The sequence below is a fragment of the Hemiscyllium ocellatum genome, chromosome 24 (assembly GCF_020745735.1).
Source record: "Hemiscyllium ocellatum isolate sHemOce1 chromosome 24, sHemOce1.pat.X.cur, whole genome shotgun sequence".
In the NCBI taxonomy this organism is placed as follows: domain Eukaryota; kingdom Metazoa; phylum Chordata; class Chondrichthyes; order Orectolobiformes; family Hemiscylliidae; genus Hemiscyllium; species Hemiscyllium ocellatum.
The window spans coordinates 55,039,181-55,060,395 of record NC_083424.1 but is presented as its reverse complement, the minus strand read 5'-3'; the positions used below and the strand labels follow the sequence as shown (position 1 = coordinate 55,060,395).

Sequence of the window (21,215 nt, the reverse complement as noted above, 5' to 3'; positions counted from 1 at the left end):
GCCCTGTTAGTATCCCATAAGAGCTTGCAAATCAACTGTAAGTTTGAATAAAATGACAGTTTTCATTTAATTCTTGGCCCTATTGCCTGAAACTACACACAGCCACTGTGTATCCAAGGGAACTAAATGAGAGCATAGTTAAAAGTCAATGAAATTCTGCTAGTCACTCAAGGGAGTTAATAAATACTGGGTGACTCAATGGATTAGAAACAAGCCAACATGGTACAGACAGCAAATCAAAAGCAGACCCATCCATCAGTAAGCAGCAAACTAAAATAATTAGTTAGCAATAAACTTGTGGAGAATCTGCAAGACAACTTTGTAGGTTGCAGCATGGTTTCAAAAGGGGTGGCTGTTTCTCACCAGTGACCTTGATCTTTTTTTGAGCAATCAAAATTGAGTAGCTGTTGGAAATCCCATGATATAGTAGAGCTAGATTCCTAGAAAGCCTAGTGAAATTCCATTTTAAACAGTACTTTTCATGTTTTAGAAAAAGGTATGGGAAGTAAAATCTATAAATTAGTAAGGATTAGTGGACAGCTAATCCCGCTGGTAGTTCTGCTCTCTCATCCACCTGCATTGCGCCATCCATTGCAACTCTTCTGCCAACTCTCTATGACATCTACCTTCCAAACCTTCTGCTACCCTCCACTTTGCTCTCTAGAAAAGATTTCTGTAGCTTTTCAGCTCTGATCAAATGGACAAAATACTGACACTTTCGTTTCCCAATGTCACTTTTTAAAATGTTTTTTTCTTTTTCATACAATCTTCAGTAGTTCTTTGTTTTCTTATAGTTTGTGCTTGGAATTTTAAAAAAAATTTAGCATCTATATTTCAAAGGCTGTTAACGTCTTCCACAGATCTGTACCTATTGTCTAGATTTCTGAGGCAGACAGGAAAATGGATGGAATGCAATATCTTGGGCTACCGTTTATCCTCCACAAAAATATTCAATAAATGCAAAGTACGTTGGTCAGATTTGCAAAATGCATTCAATTTGACAGAGGAGGGAGTAGAACCCAATGATACAACTAACAATTTACAGAAACATGTGGTCAATGTTTGCAATAGATGAAACACAACACAGAAGCCACACTGAGGTAAAAAAAAAACACATTTAGTAAATGATGTTGAACTAGCTTGGTAAAAGCTGCAAGAAATCTGAAAATGATAGCAGACTCAGCACTAATCAAGCCCAGTCACTACAGAACAGCAATACTGAACAGATTGCTGAAGTACATTGTTAAAGCAGTGAAGTATAAGTCATGCTGAAACCATATGGTATTCTGGCTAGTCTACACCTTAAATGCTGCCTTCAGTTCCAGTATTATGGTACTACAGAGTCCTCCAAACTCTGGACACAATGCAAAGAAGCATCATGAGATGGATTCAAGGTCTTGACTGAGGACAAATGAGCAGGGGAATTTGTCAAGATGTTTAAGAAATGAATGCATTAGAAAAGGTTAACCTGAGCACCATTTTAGGTTAAACAGGTAGAAAACAAATGGAAACAAAAAAACTGAAGTTGCTGGAAAAGCTCAGCAAGGCTGGCAGCATCTGTGAGAAGAAATTAAAGTTAACGTTTCAGGTCCAGTGACCCTTCGCAAATGCTGCCAGATCTGCTGAGCTTTTCCAGCAACTTCTGATTTGCCTATATCCAACTTGGCTTGCTCATTAAGAATTTTTAAAGTTTCACTGAGACTTCATTCTTTCAAAATCTAAAGAATACTAGTATAGCCTTCTTAATCTGTTCTCACAAAACATCACAGGGATTAATCTGGCGAACCTCTGCTGCTCTCCTTCTCTGGCAAGTGTACCTTCCATCAGGAAAGGAGACTGAAATTACACAAAACTCCAGGTGAGGTCTCACTAAGGCTCCTTACAACTACAGAAAGGCATTTTCACTCCTGTACTTAAATCCCATTATGAAGACGACCAATATATTGTCTGCATTCCCAAATGCTTGCTGCATTTGCTTTTAGTGACTCATGAACAAGGACATCCAGGCCCCTTTCGACAACCACACTTCCCAACCTCTCAACATTTAAGAAATATTCTACCTTGGTTTTACCAAAGTAACCAATTTGACACTTATTCACCTTATAATCCATTCGCCATATCCTAGCCAATTCACTTAGCCTGTCCAAGTCCTCTTTGAGCCCCCTTGGACCATCCACTCAACTTAACATTTACATCCAGTTTGATACTATCAGCATATTTGGAAATATTACAGTTGATCCCCACATCTAAATCACTTTCATGTATTGTGAACAGTTGTGGACCTAATACTGACCCTGGTGGTAATCTACTTCTGCCATCCGATGACTGATCAGTTTATCCCGACTCTATTTTCTGCCTATTAACCAATTCTCCATTCAAACTGCTCAATTCCATATGTTCTAATTTTATCAAAAATCAGAGAATAGAAATCTCTGTTAATCAAAAGCCTTCAAAAAATCCAAAGACACCACACCCACTGATTCTCCCTTGGGTATGCTGTATTTCAACTCTCTTCACGAGGAACAGCCCCAGCTTCTTCAATAATTCCACCGAACTGAAATGCCTCATTCCCGGAACCATTGTGAATTTTTACTCCACTATCTCTAATGCCTTCATGTCATTCCTCTTGCACCAGTACTTCTTGCTCACTGTCACCTGTCATCAGTTAAAAGGGAACAACTATGAAGAATAATGGTAAGGAGCTAGGTATGTAGGTAGGAGTGAAGAGAAGGTGGACTAAAAATCAGTTGTTGCATTTCATCACGTGGATCAGTGAAAGATGATCCTAAAAAGTAGGGTATAGAGCATTCATCCAAATACATCTGATGCTTTGCAATTAACCAATCTTTCTCTTAGACAATGACAAATGTCAGGAAAAAAATACTCAAGTAATAGCTCCTAAAAACAGATGAATTAGTCATTCTTCTTGTAGGAATTGCTAGCCAGAAAACTACATTTCTCCCCTTCACCACCTCACATCCTGATAGTCACATGATGCAATGATTATAGCCTTGCTGACCAATCACAGCATTCATCTCTATCAATTAGACCACAACAGTCAGGAGGGGCCTTTGTGTGCAGTGATAATATCCCTAAGCTCTAGAACAGCAGGTCCAACTTCCCACTAGCTCCAGAAGTGTATCATAACATATGTGAACAGGTTGATTAAAAATATCTGCAAAAGAGCTAGACATAAGACCAGGTAAGCTCCATGGTGAAGAATTTTGGGGAACAGGTTACCTGTTCCACCCAAATACACTACACTCATATTTATGTCTCAAATTACTTATGTATTGTACCTCAAAATGTTATTTTTGGAAGAAATGTACCTAATTTGCTTTTGAATTGATTAGTATTTTCCTGCTTCCACGGTTTCCCCAAGGAGCCTGTTCCATGGATTTACCATTTGCTCACTGTAACTACTGGCGTCAATTAGATAGTTACCATGCTCGCAAATGTGACTGTAGCCTCTGGTTCTGTTGTTCTGGATGAAATGAAACAGACTATTATGGCACATAACAAAACAGATTCAAGCTAACACAAAAGGACACAAATGACGAGTTATGCAGATGTATATTTTTCCCCAAACACAGAGGTGTGCAGTAAATTATCAGAGAAGGGTAGTGAAGCAGGGAATATATTTCTGTGAGAAGATTTGTAGCTCGGGTGCTTGTTGTTGTGGTTCTGTTCGTTGAGCTGGGAATTTGTGTTGCAGACGTTTCGTTCCCTGTCTAGGATGTTACCTAGACAGGGGACGAAACGTCTGCAACGCAAATTCCCAGCTCAGCGAACAGAACCACAACAATATATTTCTAAAGAAAAGATTGTGGGTTATGACAAGGAGGTGAGATTAATACAAGAAAAAGATGAATGGATGGGCTTATTGAGGCAAATAGACAATTCTTATAAAGAAAACATCCTTGTTTGCTTTTGGTAATTCTAAGAGTCTTCAGTCTGAGCACAGCAACTGATAAGGATGAGTCCTCAGCATGAGAGAACACCATAATCTCATTCTGATACTGATACATACCGATGCAGGACTGTTGAGGAAGGTAACAGGAGTGTAATATGGACACTCTGCTCAGCTTGCTGAGTCACAATGCAGCAGGATTCCTCCAATTGTCAAACTCACACCGGTATACTTACTGCGTGTTTAAAAAAAAACTTCCTACAGTAAACTTTCAAAAACGGGCTAATTAGTTGGCTATTTTCTTTACTTAAAAGAGGCTTATCCTGGAGACACTACCTCAATTTGGTTAATGTGAGAAGGTTAATTTTTAGCTTTTGTATTTTGCAGTTGTCAAAAGCGCACAAGGTTTTAATATAAAGTCTGCACCTTTTACTTTTTTGATTGTGGGCTAAAACGGAAAACAGACTGCTTTAAATCCAAGGATGCTGGACCAAGGAATAAAAACAAATTACTGGAACTCATTGTGAGTAGTGTTTATCTGTAGTCAGAATTTATTTATTTGTAATCAAGATTAATTCTTGGTTAAGTACAGAAATCTAATCAATTTCTGACATTAACCTGAGTCTGTTAGACAGAAAAATAGGGAAGTTTATGTATTTGGATTAGATGTTTAACTTTTGTGATGAGCCCAGAGACAGTGCATCTTGAGGACCACTGCACTTTCCTAAATGGTCATAACAAGAAACTGATTCAGGCCATTCAATTCAGGTTCAAGAACTTTTAATACAGATTGCATCAAAATATGGTATCAGTGTTAAATAAAGTTTAGTTTTGATTATGTGGTCAAGATTAATCATCTTTGCAAATATCCCAGCTGAGAACAGGAAAGCTTAAAATAAAATAAACATTCAGAATCCCCATTAGATTTACTTGTCACAGACTTCGAGGACAGGTAACCTAGAATTTTGCATCTTGTGCCTTCTCCCAGCTATTGGTGCCTAACCTTCCCAATACAACATAACTTCAAGATTTGGGCTTCAAATTTCTCCATGGTCTTACTTCACATCTGGTCTGAAACCCTTTCTGGGCACCTCTTATTCTATACCCTCCCTGCCTCTACCTCTTTTAGATTCTGAATTATCTGTTTCATCTACAACCAACAGCATCACAGGAGCTTCTGCTTGTTTGAAGACTCTGCTTTATCCACTGATTCTTGCCACCCACATTTCCCTTTTCTTAAAAGCACTGTAATGTCAGCTGTAGTCTCTTCCCTAAATTCTGCTCATATTAGGCATTCTGTGCAAATAAATATTATATTTTGTTCACATGCTTCTAAGACAGATACATGTATGTCAGAATTTGAAGTAATCGCATATGGTTAAAGTTCTTGTTTTCTTACATTGTGTAAGTGACTTGTGGGTTTGTAATGTAGCTATAAACAATGAAATGGTTAAATTTATTAATTTTTCAACATCTTTTAGGGTTTAACGTGTCAGGCCACAATTTAGCTGACTACGCTGTTTAGTTTCTGCTGAAAGTGCAGGATGCAAGCCTGCTGACTGCTTTTTGTCTTCACATTGTAAAATGAGATAGCTAAAATAGACACAAGATAAATAAAGGGAATAATAGGTTAAAATTGTAAACAAGTTGGCATCTGATGTTTGCTAGGAGATGTTAGTGGTGGGAGGAGAAGAATTTCATTTACAGCAAACTCTTCAAAGTATAATGAAGCATCAGGAGTATTGTACTTAGACTAGAGGCCTATAAACTGCTTGGGCTTACCATCACAATTTGTGGAGTGAGGATTGCAAGTATTACTTAATGTTATGACTGTGTAGCTCAGCTTGCCGCTCGCTCAACTTCGAGTTACCAAGTCCCTTCAAGTTCAAAAATCAATACGGACTCTCCAGTGCAATACTGAGTGAGTGCTGCAGTGTTGGAGATGTTGCTCTTCTGATGAGACGTTAAACTGACGCTCCATTTTGCTTCTCAGGTGGATGTAAAAGATCCCACAGCACCATGCTGAAGAAAAGCAGGACAGTTGTACCCCTGTCCTGGGGATATCATTTGTGACATGGCCATTGAGATGTTCCTAGAACTGGGACAGAACCTGACTGAAGGGATGTAAACAAAGGTTTGGGAAAGACGGGAACAAACTTGGAAGACAACATGTTGAAGGACTTCAGAAGGGAAAGAAAGGTTGGAGGTTGGGTGGCAATTTACAAGGATGCTGGAATAAAAGCTTGATTTTCTAATGACAGCAGGTTTAAAGGAGAGACAGACACAGAAACTGAGATACTGTGTGTCTACTTGTATCAAAGATGCAACAATAAATGGATTTCATTGGAACCGTATTTGATGCGAGATTTGAACAGTTTCACATGCTGTTTACAAATTAACAAGTCAGTCATTATTTTGTTGTGGTTCCATGGGAATCACATGCTCCGCCTGAAGTAAATGAGCTATAACCTGCCCTGGTGGATTCCGATCAAGAAATTAATGAAACCTGTTCTACTATTTCTTTATCCAGATGTGATTGCGTAATGGGTTTAAAATAGGCTTATCCAATATCATGTCATGAAATAAAACTTGGCCACTTGCCTAGGTTGTTGAACACCTTTGCTTCGACCTACATGAAAGATTGCAGTAGGAAACTGCTCAAGAATATGTATTTATTCAGATGGTTCTGAAATCAGAATTCCTTTAATCTTAAACTTTGATTTATAGTTGTACAATTTTTCACTCTGCATATTATGCATCTATGGTGAGGTTTGCCAAAAACTGGGCAGCATGGTGGCTCACAGCGCCAGGGTCCCAGCTTTGATGCCCCCCTCAGGTAACTGTCTATATGGAGGCTACACATTCTCCCCATATCTACGTGGGTTTCCTCTGGGTGCTCCAGTGTACTCCCATGGTGCAAACATGTGCAGGTTAGGTAGATTGTCGGTGCTAAATTACCTCTCGTGTCCAAGGATATGCAGGCTCAGTGGGTTAACTGTGGGAAATGCAAGGTTACAGGGATAGGGTAGGGTCTGGATGAGATACTCTTTGGAGGGTCAATGCAGACTCAATGGGCTGAATGCTCCGTTTCCACACTGTAGGGAATCTTGGATTCCTTGAAAAGCACCAAAGATGTTCAAAAGTATAATTTACTCTTGAAAACCTACAGAAAACTGGGGTTGGGATTTATTAAATAAAATGCTAACTGAGTGTACCTGCCACCAATGGTTAAGACAAAGACCTTTTGCAGATACATAGACACAAATGCAATGATTTTTTTTTGTCTCACCTAAATAAAATGGAAAATGTCAAAAACCTAGACTTCGGTATCTATGCTGTACGCCTACTTAGACACATACATTATTCATATACATTGAAAACATCACCACCACATACACTGGTACTTTTTTTTAAAAAAGGCAGGTACTTTTCTGGACCCAATAGCCAAATTCCTGCTAATACCTGGACAACAATGGCCAACCTGATCAGCGGCAGCAAGCAGAGGAGTCACAGGTTTGCAGTGGTCACAGTAACCTGTGTTGACAGGGGATCTATACAAACATAGCAGTTCATTTTCAAATCTGGAATGCACAAGCCCTAAATGTTGAATGTCATCCTTGTTGAATGGAACATACACTTAAGGCATCAACGATAACACTTGGTAATCTATTTTAAAATTACAATATTTTTGTACTAGTACTGTAACAAATCACAATGACCAGAAAATTTCCAGTTTATTCCAAGATAATGAGGAGTGAAACATTCTCTACCTGCCCAAGTCTACTGGTTTCTCTACTATCCAGCACTCAACAATACAAGTTCACAGACAGTTCTTGAGACCTCAATTATATCAGAAAACATTTATTACATTGTTTAGCACGTTTGCCTTCATTGCTCAGATCTAAGAGTTGAGACATCGTGTTTAGGTTGTACAGGATGCTGGAGAGGCCATACTTGCAGTAGTGTGTGCAGTTCTGGTTAGCCTGCTATAGGAAGGATATTATTAATTTGGGGATGGTTCACAAAAGATTTATCAGGATGGTGCTAGGAATGGAGAGCTTGAGTTGTAAAATAGGCTGGGACTTTTTTCACTGGAGCATAGGATGTTGATGGATGACCTTATTGAGGTTTATAAAATCATAAGGGGTATGGATAAGGTGAATGGCAAGTGTCTTTACCCTAAGGGTGGGGGAGTTCAAAACTCAAGACCATATTTTTAAGGTGAGAAGAACTTTTTTATAGATGTGAGGGGCAACCTTTTTACACAGAGAGAGGTCCATGTGTGGAACGACCTGCCAGAGGAAGTGACAATGCAGGTAAACTTATAAAAGACATTTGGATAAACACACAAATAGGACAGGTTTGAAGGGATATGGACCAAACACAGGACTGTAGGACTAGTTTAGTTTAAGAATATGGTTGGTGTGGACTAGTTAGACCAAAAAAATCCATTTCCATGCTGTATGATTCTATTTTTCATTGCAGAATCTATTTTCAAAAAGAAAGTCCCTCACATACCCAGATTAATTATTATTGCAGTGGTGAGATGAGTCACTGAATTGTTTCACATAACTCATCACAAAGCTTAAATCATATGGCAATCAGATCTGTGTCCTTTTAATTCAAGTAGGCTTCTTTACCAGTGAGTAAAAGCTTCTGGATTAACTACTGTTAACTCAAGATGTTGCTGTCAACTCAAACTGTGTAGCTACTTTACAAGCTCAAGAATGACCTAGGTCAAAGTAAGGTATGAGGCTAAGGAACACCTAACATAAAGAAACACAAGATTGCATTGGTTACTACAGCACAAACAAATTATGTTACAGTGTGATGTTTACAATAGTATTTTAGATTAGATTACTTACAGTGTGGAAACAGGCCCTTCAGCCCAACAAGTCCACACCGACTCGCTGAAGCGCAACCCACCCATACCCGTACATTTACCCCCTTTACCTAACACTATGGGCAATTTAGAATGGCCAATTCACCTGACCTGCACATCTTTGGACTGTGGGAGGAAACCGGAGTACCCAGAGGAAACCCACGCAGATACGGGGAGAATGTGCAAACTCCACACAGTCAGTCGCCTGAGTCGGGAATATCTAAACAGTATTTGGAAAGCAATCAAATCTTTTTGCCTGTACATTGCAGTGTTGTATTAAATTCCTTCCACTGAGCAGAAATGGGGGAAAAAAGCCACTTCATCTCAAACAAGGCACAGGCACAGAGATCAACTAGTTCTGAAGAAGTCATACTATTTTTGAAATTTTAACTCTAATCCCCATACATGCTGCCCAAACTGAGTTTTTGTTTTTACTTCCGATTTCCAGTATTTTGCTTTTATTTCACCAGTAAGAGGTTACGTTCATTCAAAATAAAAATCACTTCCCACAGGTCTCAGTTGTTTTAATCAGATTTCTGAATCAAAATCCAACTGCAACAGTACTTAGCCAAATTCCAATAAGATGCATTATGTCACAAAAATATCACATCTATATTTTTGCGACACACAGTGACCATTATGCTCCATTACCCCAGTGTATTTACTTAAAAGTAAATACCAGTATATATTAAATGTTTTGATAATTTGATTAAAAAAAATCAAGTCACAAATTTCCCTTCTTCCATTTGTTCTCATGCCTAGTCAGCAGTTTACCATCTGAACCTATGAACAAGTAACAAGAGTAGGCCACTCAGCCCTTCAAGCCTGCTCCACTAGGATCACGGCTGATTTGATTTTAACCTCAACTCAACATTGCTGCATATCCCCAATAATCCTTCATCCCCTCGGTAATCAAGGATCCAATAGCTCGGTCTTAAAAATATTTCAAGATACTGCATCCACTGCCTTCTAAGGAAGTCATGACTTGGAGGTGCCAGTGTTGCACTTGGGTGAACGAAGTTTAAATCACCCAACACCAGGTTTTAGTCCAACAGGTTTATTTAGAAGCACTAGCTTTCGGAGTGCTGCTCCTTCATCAGGTGGTTATGGAGTATAAGATCATATGACAGAATTTATAGCAAAATAATAGTGTGATGCCAATGAAATAATATATCATTTCAGTGGCATCACACTGTATTCTTTTGCTAAAAGTTCTGTGTCATATGATCTTATACTCCATAACCACCTGAAGGAGCAGCACTCTGATAGCTAGTGCTTCCGAACAAATCTGTTGGACTATAACCTAGTCTTGAGCGATTTTTTAACTTCTAAGGAAGGGAATTCCAAAGACTCATATCCCTATACGTTCTTCACCAACCCTCTCCAATATATAGGCATCATTGCACATTTATCCCTGCATCTACTATTACTCTCATAATTCAACACTCAGCCTGTGTTTGACATCTAAGGTGCAACCACAAGACTATATAAGATCAAAGTCACACATCTGTTGACAACCCAGACCTTTGACACACTTTATTTGGATTTTTGTATTTTATCAATTCCTTGTTTCTGGTCCCAACAGGAAAATAAGAAAATACAGATGGAGACAGAAATGCAAAAGAGTGTAAGATGAATTCAGACAATTACTGAGAACAGCAGAGCAAGAGATTATGCTTTTAACTCTCTAGAGCAGACATGTGGCTTCTATAGCCAGACATCTGTACATATTACACACGTGGTTAATTAATCCCTCAAAGGTGCCCAGACAATTAACAATCATTCCTAACAGCATAATGCCACATGGACGACAGTAGTTCATACAACGTAGAACATTACAGCACAGTACAGGCCCTTCGGCACTTGATGTTGGGCCAACCTGTGGAACCAATCTTAAGCCCATCTAACCTACACTATTCCATTTTTGTCATATGTTTATCCAGTGACCATTTAAATACCCTTAAAGTTGGCGAGTCGACTACTGCTGCAGGCAGTGCGTTCCACACCCCTTACTCATCTGAGTAAAGAAACTGCCTCTGACAGCTATCCTATACCAATCTCCCCTCAAGCTAAAGCTATGTCCCCTCATGCAAGCCATCACCATCCAAGGAAAAAGGCTCTCACTGTCCACCCGATCTAACCCTCTGACTATCTTATATGTTCAAGACAGCAGCTCATCACCCCCTTTTCAGGGTCAGTTAGGAATGTACAATGTTGTCCTAGTTAGTGATGCCCACAGCCCATGACTTTTGTTTTCATTTTTAAATCTTTGACCTAGTTTTTTATATGCAAGTTGCCACAAGGGTCCAATGTGATTTTCTGGAGTCAGAGAATACCTCAGTATCACAATTGAAGCTATAACAAAGTCCAATCTCATTTATACGATTTGTATTTAAACAAAAACCAAAAGGCGTGTAACTGAAGTCAGCAAACACATACTTACCTTGCTCTCTGCTTTAAATTGCCTTGAAAATAGACAGCCTTTAAAGGTTATATTTCTGGCTGGCTTCTACTCCACAGAGACCTATTTAAGCCACTCAATATTAAAAAATAGTGAAGGAACAATAACTTGTGAACCAAAGGAAAACCTGAGCACATTTATAACATTCAAATGGTTCTCCCAAGCCAAATGACAGAAATTACTTTTTGTTTCAAGCCATCTTATGCTGGATTACCTCATACAATTAATGTGTCTCTATTTATCCAGTCTGAAAAAACAGTAGACATTCATTGTTTCCTGTGAGAAAACATTGTGAAGTCTTGGAGTTTCTAGATCAAATAGCCATCATTCTTCAAAAGGTGACAAAATCAACTAACGTGCATTCAAAGTAATGACATAGTTTTCACACTACAGATACAAGTGCTTTCACTAGACATATGGCTGGCTGAAGCCCACTTTAAACATACAATAATGCTCTGTCTAAAATAACACTTGGAAAATTTATATGAAATTTATGGTTTGAAGAAAGATGAAGCATTATTTCCATCTTGGGTAATCAATGAAAGGGTTAGGTCAAATACAAGAAAGGAGAGAGAAAAAGAGAGGGAGAGGATGGCAGCTTGTTTCATGGAGCACCATTGAACTGGAACTCTCAAATCTCCAAGCCACCTTAAAGAAATGCCTAGAGGGCATTTTCAAGATAAGAACATAAGAAATAGGAGCAGGAATAGGGCATTGACTCAAACTTATCCCTGTTGTTCAACAAGATTACAGCTGATCTGCCTCAGGCCTCAATTCCTCTTTCATTTCAGCTCCAAGCCCTCAATTCCCTGATATTTCAAAAAGCTACCTACCTCCTTGAAATAACTTCAGCGATCTAGCCTCCACAATTCTCTGAGGAAGAGAATTCCAGTTATTCATTACCTTCCATGAGAGGAAATTCCTTCACGTCTCAGTTTTAAATGAGTTTCCCCTCATTCTGGATCTATGTTTCTTAGTTTGCGATGCCCCCACTCATGGAAACATTTTCTCAACATCTACTTTGTCAAGTTCCCTCAGAATCTTCTATGCTTCAATAAAACCATCCCTCTTCTTCTAAACACTAATGAATGAAGGTATAACCTGTACTTAATAAATCAAACACTTCCTCTCAGGAGTCAGCCTAGTGATTCTCTTTTGAACAGTCTTCAATACTAATATATCGGTCCAAAAGTGTATGCTATACCCCAGGTACATCTCACCAAACTAAACAATTGTAACAAAACTTTCCTACTTTAAAATGCCAACCAAGCTAGCAATAAAGACCAGAATTCCATTTGCCTTCTTGGTTACTTTCTGCAACTGCATGCTGACTTTTTATGTTTCACGTACAGGAAATCCAGATCCATTTGTGTTACAATTTTTTAGAGTCTCTCCATGTGAATTATGTCTGGCATTTGATTCTCCCTACCAACGTGCATGATCTTACATTTTCCTACCTTAAACCTCATCTGCCAGGTTTTTGACCACTCATTCAAATTGTCTAAATTCCCATTGCAGATTCTTTGTGTCTTCATCAAACCATGTCCCTCCCTCATATTTTCATATCGCCTGCAAGTTTGGATTCATTACTCTCTGCCACGTCATTAATATAGATAGTAAATAATTGAGGACCTAGGACCAGTCGTGGGGCACTCCCCTAGTTACATCCTTCCAACCTTACAAAGAACCATTATTCTGAGCTCTGTCTTCTGTATGTTAACCAAGCTTCAATCCACGCGATTGCATTAGCCCCAATACTGTGAGGTCCAATTTTGTGCAATTTACTTTTAAATGGCACCTTATTGAATACCTTTTTGGAAACTGAAATACAGCACAGCTGCTGATTCCCCTTTATCAACTTTGTTTATTCTTTCCTTAAAGAGTTCTACCAATTTTTAAAATTCATTTGTGGCATGTTGGCTTTGCTGACTGGCCAGCATTTATTGCCTGTCCCTAGTTGCCCTTGAGAAGGTGGTGGGGAGTTGCCTTCTTGAACCGCTACAGTCCACCTCTCAATGCCCTCAGGGAGGGAATTCCAGGATTTTGACCCAATGACAGTGAAGGAATGGCAATATATTTCCAAGTCAGGATGGTGAGTGGCTCAGAGGGGAGTTTGAGGTGGTGGTGTTCCCATATATCTGCTGCCATTGTCCTTCCAAATGAAAGTGGTCATGTGTTTGGAAGGTGCTGTCTGAGGATCTTCAGGGAATTTGTCAAACATTGGTTTCCTTTCACAAAAGCATGATGGCTGTTTGACTGCGTTAAGCCAGACAGAGGCATAATAGGAATGGGAAGCCTTCTGTGTCATCTAATTGCTCATTCCCCAGAAATTACAAATGTTGCAGAAACCATAGAAGAAACTAGCCTTGTTTAGTTCCCATCCTTGCCTCAACTCAAGAAATAAATGTGGAACATTGATGAGAAACAAAGTCTCCATATCAGTTCAGCATGGATTCTGTATTCCATCCCTCAAACCAACTGTAGATTATACCTCAGGTGCGGGCAAAAGATGTTATGAGGAGAAGGTATAGTTCTGCCAGATTTGCAATTTATAAGTCAATGGTCACTAAACAAATCCTAGAGAAAAACAGGTGAATGTTACCAGAGACAAACAAAAAAAAGGGAATTATTTTTAACTGAATATGGCTGATGTTGATCAGCTACTAGTCAGTACTATGTTGAGGAAGGTCCAAGCTTTTTCAGTGCATCCCGGAAGCTGAAAGACAATTGAATAAACAGGGACAATACAATGAACAGAGACAAATGATAGAGCTAATCCAAATGTTACAGGATTAACTGAGATTTTTAACATGGAAATTCCAAGATAAATCAATAGAACACATCTACTTCCTGCTGACCTAATGCTGAGGGATGGAGCTATTCTTTTCTCTGAAGCCTCTATGTCACGATTAGCAAAAGGTACTAATTCAATTCGCACTTAAAAATATTGATGACCTACTTTTCAGGAACATTTTCATTCCTTCAGCACACCACAGAATCTGCCAAAGCTCGATCTTTTTTGGGGGAGCCACACACTAGGGTACTTAGATTACTTACAGTGTAGAAACAGGCCCTTCGGCCCAACAAGTCCACACCGACCCGCCGAAGCGCAACCCACCCATACCCCTACATATACCCCTTATCTAACACTACGGGCAATTTACCATGGCCAATTCACCTGGCCCGCACATCTTTGGACTGTGGGAGGAAACCGGAGCACCCGGAGGAAACCCACACAGACACGGGGAGAACGTGCGAACTCCACACAGTCAGTCGCCTGAGGCGGGAATTGAACCCAGGTCCCTGGCGCTGTGAGGCAGCAGTGCTAACCACTGTGCCACCGTGCCGCCCCTGAATGGGTTCACGATTTTACAGGTGAAGGTATAGCATATAGTTTCCCACTTATCCGCTATCTCAAGCTACAAAATCTTAACATGTTTGTCTTGATCCGGAATCAAATTGAAACAGAGCAGTAAAACCTTAACTTCAACAATCCAAATTGTTTCACAGAAGGGTCATCAAACAACATCTCCCATAGAAACACATAAGGGGATATTACACCAGGTAAAGGATTATCCAGGGAAAATGACAATAACACAGAAGAATTTCAAATTCAATAGGAAAGCAAGAAATTAGAGTCCCACACTAGTGTTCTGGTGTTAAACAAAGGTGACTACATAGGCATTCGAATAGATCTGGCCATAGCAGATTGGACAGTGTGACTGAAATGTGGGAAAATTGATGAGCGATGGCAGCTGTTAAAGGAGATACTCAATTGCCACTTAAACTATCTTCCAGAAAGGAAGAAAGGTTTTAAGAAAGGAAAAAAATCCATATCTAAGCAAGGAAATGAACGATAATACAAAGACAAAAACTAAAGCATACCATATTACAAAGGCAAGCGGCAAGGTGAAAGATTGGGAAACTTTTAAAGACACCAAAAGGTCTCTAGAAAAGCCATAAAAGGAGCAAAGGTAAACTATGAAAGAAAACTAGCACAAAATATAAAAACAGATATCGAAAGTTTCTATAATTATATGAAAGAGAAGAGGTAGCTACAAAGAATGCTGGCGCCTTGGAAGATGAGACTGGGCAATGAATAGTGTGGAACACAGAAATGGCAAAGTCACTAAATTAATATTTTGCTTTAGCTTTCACTAGTGGAGGACACTAACACCATCCCAATAGTAACAGGTAAATGCAGAGGTTATAGAAAGGGAGGAACTTAGGACTATCACCAGCACTAGGGAAAAGAGTACTGAGCAAACTACTGGGACTGAGGGCAGACAAATCCCCAGGGTCTGATGGCCTACATCTCAGGGTCTTAAACAAAATGGCAGCAGAGATAGTAGATTTATTGGTTATAATATTGCAAATTTCCCTGGATGTGGATAAGTGGATTGTAAAAATGCTAACATAAAATCCTTCATCAAAAATAGAGAGAGGTAGAAAGTAGAAGAATACAGATCAGTTAGTTTAACATTTGTCATTGGGAAATCCATTATTAAGGAAATAATAACAGGACATTTGGAAAATTGAAATGCATCCACCAGAGTTAGCATAGTTGTATGAAAGTCAAATCATATTTGACTAGTTCACTATAGTTCTTTGAAGATGTAACAAGCAATTGAAATAATGGGGACCCTTTAGATGTAATATAACTGTACATGCAAACAACACTTGATACAGTGCCACACGAAAGGTCAATATACAAAGTAAGATCAAACAGGGTGAGAGTTAATATGTTTTCTTGGATAGAGGATTGGCTAACCAACAGAAAGCAGAGAGCGGGATAAATAAGTCTTTTTCTGATTGACAAGATGTAACTAGTGGGGTACCACAGGGTTCAGTCCTTGGGATCCAACTATTTATATTCTATATTAATGTTTTGGATGTAGAGATATACACCAAATTTGCAGATGATGCTGGAATAGGTGGAGAAGTAAGTAACATTGAAGAAATAAGAAATTTACGAATGGACATGGATAGATTAGGTGAACAAGCCAAAATTTGGCAGGTGGTGTTTAATGTGAATAAATGTGAGGTTGTCTCTCTATTCCTTTGACCAAAAGGAGATAAACTTATTCTGTGGTTCGAGGAATAAAAAGGTAAAATATCTAAATGGAAAGAAACTTCAGAGTGCTTTGGTGTAGATGGATCTAGGAGACCTTGTGTGTGAATCACAAAAAGCTAGTATGCAGGTAGTAAGGAACATTAATGGTATTTATTGCTAACGGGAGAGAGTATGAAAGTAGGGAAATGTTGCCGCAACTGTACAAGGCATTAGTAAGACCCACCTGGAGTAATGTGCAAAGTCGTAGTCTCGTTACTCAAAGAGGGATTTAGTTATAATGGAGGCAATTCAAAGGAGCCTGACAAGATTGATTCCAGAGATATGAGGGGTTTGTCTTACAAAGAGAGATTGAACAGGTTTTGCCTGTACCCCCTGGAGTTTAGAAGAGATGACCTAATTGAGATACATATAATGCTAAAGGGATGGGGAAAGTAGACATGTTTTCCCTCATAGCAATCTAGAATGAGCTATCATAGATTTAAGACAAAAAGAGTAGCAAATTTACAACAGAGATGAGGAGAAATTATTTCTGTCAAAGGGTCATGAATCCATGGAATCCACGATGCCAGACTGCAGTAGATGCTGGGGCATTGAGTTGATTTAAGGCAGAAATAGACAGACTTTTAATTAGCAATGAAGGGTTAGGGAGCATTGGCAGGAAAGTTGAGTTGAAGATGACATGACAGTAGGCTCGAGAGGCTGAATTGCCTACATCTGCTTGTAGTTTTTATGTCCTCATGTAACTAAAAGCTGGGCAGAGGGGTAGGTTTTAACAAAGTGGAGTGAGAGGTGGTACAGGTGGAAGATGTTCAACCCTAGGCAATGAGGCTAAAAGAATGATTAAAATCAGAGATGCCTATGAAATTGGAATTAGCCAGTATAGGTTGATGAGTGTGTGGGTGCGATTACAGTTGTTGGGGCAGAGTATTGAATCATAGCATCCCTACAGTACAATTAGAGGCCATTCAGCCCATTGAGTTTGCAACGACCTTTCAAAGAGCATCCCACCTATTACCGTGGCCCCACATTTCCCATGGTTAATCCACCTAGCCTGCATATCCCTGAATACTATGGGCAATTTACTATGGTCAATCCACCTAACCTGCACATCTTTGCACTGTGGGAGGAAACCGGAGCACCTAGTGGAAACCCACACAGATAAATGTCAAAAATTAAAACGCCCTAGCAGATGGTAATCTCTCTTTCATCATTAACCAGTAGTGTATAACCAATCAGGGCCAACTCAGGAGGAGTGCTAAGAATATAAACTGCCAGAATGGATCTGGCATATAAACCATCATGTACAGCAGTCTGATTTAGATAGTAATGTTTATAATTGCACGAGGATTACTCCATATGGCAGCTTTGCAATATCGTCAACTGGAATCTGACTGATATGTACAGAATCTAGTCATGAAATGGCCTTTAAACTGCCCCTGGGCTCCGCCTACAAAAATGAACTCGTGAAGAACTAAACTGAAGTCACATTTGGGAATGTGAAATAAAGACAGTAACAGGTGGGAAAAAGTCAACAGGTCCGGCAACATCTATCAGAGAGATACACAGTACATATCAAGTTGATGACCTTGCATAAAAACATTTCTGACAAAAAAAGCGCTGGCTCATTAATTTTCTCTCTCTTCACTGGCATCGTCAGACTTGCTGAGTATTTCTAGGATTTTCAGTGTTTTATTTCCAATGTCCTCCATCTTTAGTATTTTGCTCTTGTCCCAGTTGGGAACTACTGGCCCAATTGGTAAAATCTCAAAATAGGTCATCAAGAGTAAATCCCCTGATTATTCCAAACAAAATCAGGAGACAAAAGATCATGAACCTGAACGGAAATGAGCTCTAAATTAATTTCAAAATAGCAGTTGGCACCAAGAATCAAATGTTTCCCCCTCAGAGGGCTCTTTGAGATTTTCTCAAGGCCTATTGTATTTGGTTTTCAGGGTCTTTTATTCCCCCATTCTCACTCACTTCTTTATTAGCTGACGCAGTCAGTCATGTAGTAACATCACCTTCTGTATTTGTTATTTTTTATAAAAGGTTTCTTTCATTCGATATATAAGACGGCACAAAGCTTAACTATGTGTGGGTAGGCATATCTGTGTGCATGGGTGTACATACAAAACAAAACTAAATGCTTTACCTTGAAATCTGCAAGCCAAGACCTAATATTCTGTTGCCTATAAATTCCTTTTATAAACAAAGTGAGTTTATTAGAAGACATATCTTGTACTCCCTTTCCAGATTTAAAGTTTAACTACTTGACACAAAGTAGCTCATTGGAAGTTAGTCCCTTTTAGACATGAACGCCAAGCTACAAATCTCCAGTACTTTTTGATTTTACTCAGTCAGTTTGAAGTTTCTCACTACATAATATTTCTGTGTGAAGTGAGTGCTGAAATACACTTCAGAATATGGACATTCAAGGGTGCTACTGTACATCAAAGGGATTAGTTGTCATTGTCACAGAGGATCAATAGTTTCATGGGCTGTTCTCTCATTAGAAAAAGTCAATTGGTGATGGAAATTCAATTGGACTGTTGGCATTATTCTGCATTACAAACCAGCTATCCAACCATCTGAGCTAACCAGCCAGCTGAACAAGGGGAATAGATGCAAGTTAATGTTGTAGCACCATCAGATGATGAACAGCACCAAATTCCGACTCAAAAATAGTCATGAACCAGTACTTCTGCAAATATCCTTCATTTCTTACTTTTCTTCAAATATAAATCCTACAAATTCATCTGGGCTCTGCCACTGCGCACTGTCTGTGCAGATAGACGATGGATCAGGGCACAAGGCTGAGCGGTGGCCCTTCTAAGCCCTGCTCCCAGCATCATTACTGCGTCTCCAGACACCTTTATTCTCCTCTTTTTTTCCCTTGAGCTTCTTCTCCTCAGCTTCCCCTATACACCATTGATAATGACATAACTAAAAGTCTTCTACAAGGCAGACGTAAGACTCAAAAGAATGACTGCCCCAGCTTCTCCAATCCCTCCGACCCCCTCTTGCTGTTCCTCTAGTTATAGATTCTGTCTCTGAAGGAGCATCAAGAATAGGAAAAAAAAAATCCATGAGTGGAGAAGCCGGTGCAGCAATTATGGGCGTGCCAGAATTGGTATTGGAGAAGTAGCTCCCTCACAAACGCTGTCTCACCTGTGATCACTACACCTCGCTTCGATTTGTAATAGGCTATTTTTTTTTTATTTTGTTTTAAATCAACCTGGTAAGAAATGTTATGGCACTTTTTGGAGCATTGGGACTTGAACCTAGGCCTTCTTGCCCAGAAGTACCACAAGATTCCTTGTCACAGGCTATTTGTGGGGTTTCAAGAATAAATTCACCTGCTGCCTGCATATTTTGAACACTGACTGGCATTTTAATGAAAGATAAAGGAGTATAGAACCTCCCAATGGTTTCCACTTATATTAGATACCAATCTGAAAGAAGGTCGAGGAATCCTTTGAAGCTCTCACGCACTTATGATTGAATCAGTCCAGTAGATCTCAAATAGGCCAGATTAGGCAATTTGCAATGCACTTTAAATGTGCAATAGTGTGCAATCATTAGCAAGTATCTCCCTTTGACCTGATGAAGAGGAAAGGCATTGATGAAGCAGCTGCAAATGGTTAAAGCCTGGAACACTCCTGCAGCTATGTTCTAGGGTTGAAAAATGGCTAGGTTCTCACAACCACAACCACCTTACCTGTTTTTGGCTATGATTCCAATCTGCGAAGGATCTTACCACAATTTCCTTACTATCATTCTGTCATTCTGTTAAGTCTGTGCCTGACAAGGCTTCTTGAGGTGAGATGTTTCAGTGAAGATCACACCAAGACTCTCCTTTGTACTCCAACCCCATTGAGATAAAGGATTGAGATTCGGCCTATTAAGTCCACATTGACCCTCCAAAGAGTAGCCACCCAGACCCACCTCTCTAACCTATCCCTGTAAACCTGCATTTCCCATGGCTAACCTCTTTAGCCTGTACATCTCAGGACACTATGGGTATTTTGAAACAGCCAATCCACATAACCTGCACACTTTGGACTATGGGAGGAAATCAGAGCACCCAGAGGAAACCCATGCAAACACAGGAAGAACATGCAAACTTCACACAGTCACCCGAGGATAGAAGCGAATCCAGGTTTTTGGCATAGTAAGGCAGCAGTGCTAACCACTGAGACACCATGCCACCCCTATCTTTCCTAATTTCACATCATCTGCAAACTTAGTTGTAACACACTACTAACAAATATGGTGCAATGTTGTGGCCTCAGAGTAGTTCTGAAACAGCTGAGGTTTACATTTTCATAGTGAGTACTTAGGAAAAACTGAGGGAAAGCACACACGTTATACAACAACAATATCTTGCCAATATGTTTATAAACAAGCTTAGGAAAAACAGTTTTTAAACTCGCTCAAGGTGACAAAGCAGTAGCATTTTCCCCACACAGGCAGATTGCTTTCAGTGAGATTAGTCCGTTTTAATATATGCTAATGTCTCAGAATATGTATTCTTCACATAAAACCAACATGAAATGTACTTACTTCTGGAATATTTCTGCACAAATACACAGCATAGTCATCCTGCCATCCTAGCTGCAGAGGAAAAAATCTCCTGCTATTCTGCCTGATGGGGAAATAGTCAGCACATCAATGACTCTCCTTTTTCAACATCATCAGGCACCCTCAGCAGGAGCCCAGACTCCCTGCTCCACCTTTCTTTCATTTTGATGCAACATGAAGATTGTTTAAGAAGTTACACGTACACAGATACATTCTTGCACTGTGCCACCATAGTGCGAAACCACACGGCAAAGCAACATGATAAACTGAGCTGTTATTTACAATGATTCACAGCAGAATTCGCCGT

At 39.5% G+C, this 21,215-nt stretch overlaps 1 protein-coding gene across 3 annotated transcripts in view; it reads right to left on the bottom strand.

The window, feature by feature from the left end:
* The window catches only part of cabin1 (calcineurin binding protein 1), a 519,061-nt gene that overhangs the window by 116,914 nt on the left and 380,932 nt on the right, over positions 1–21,215 (bottom strand). The window lies entirely within an intron of this gene.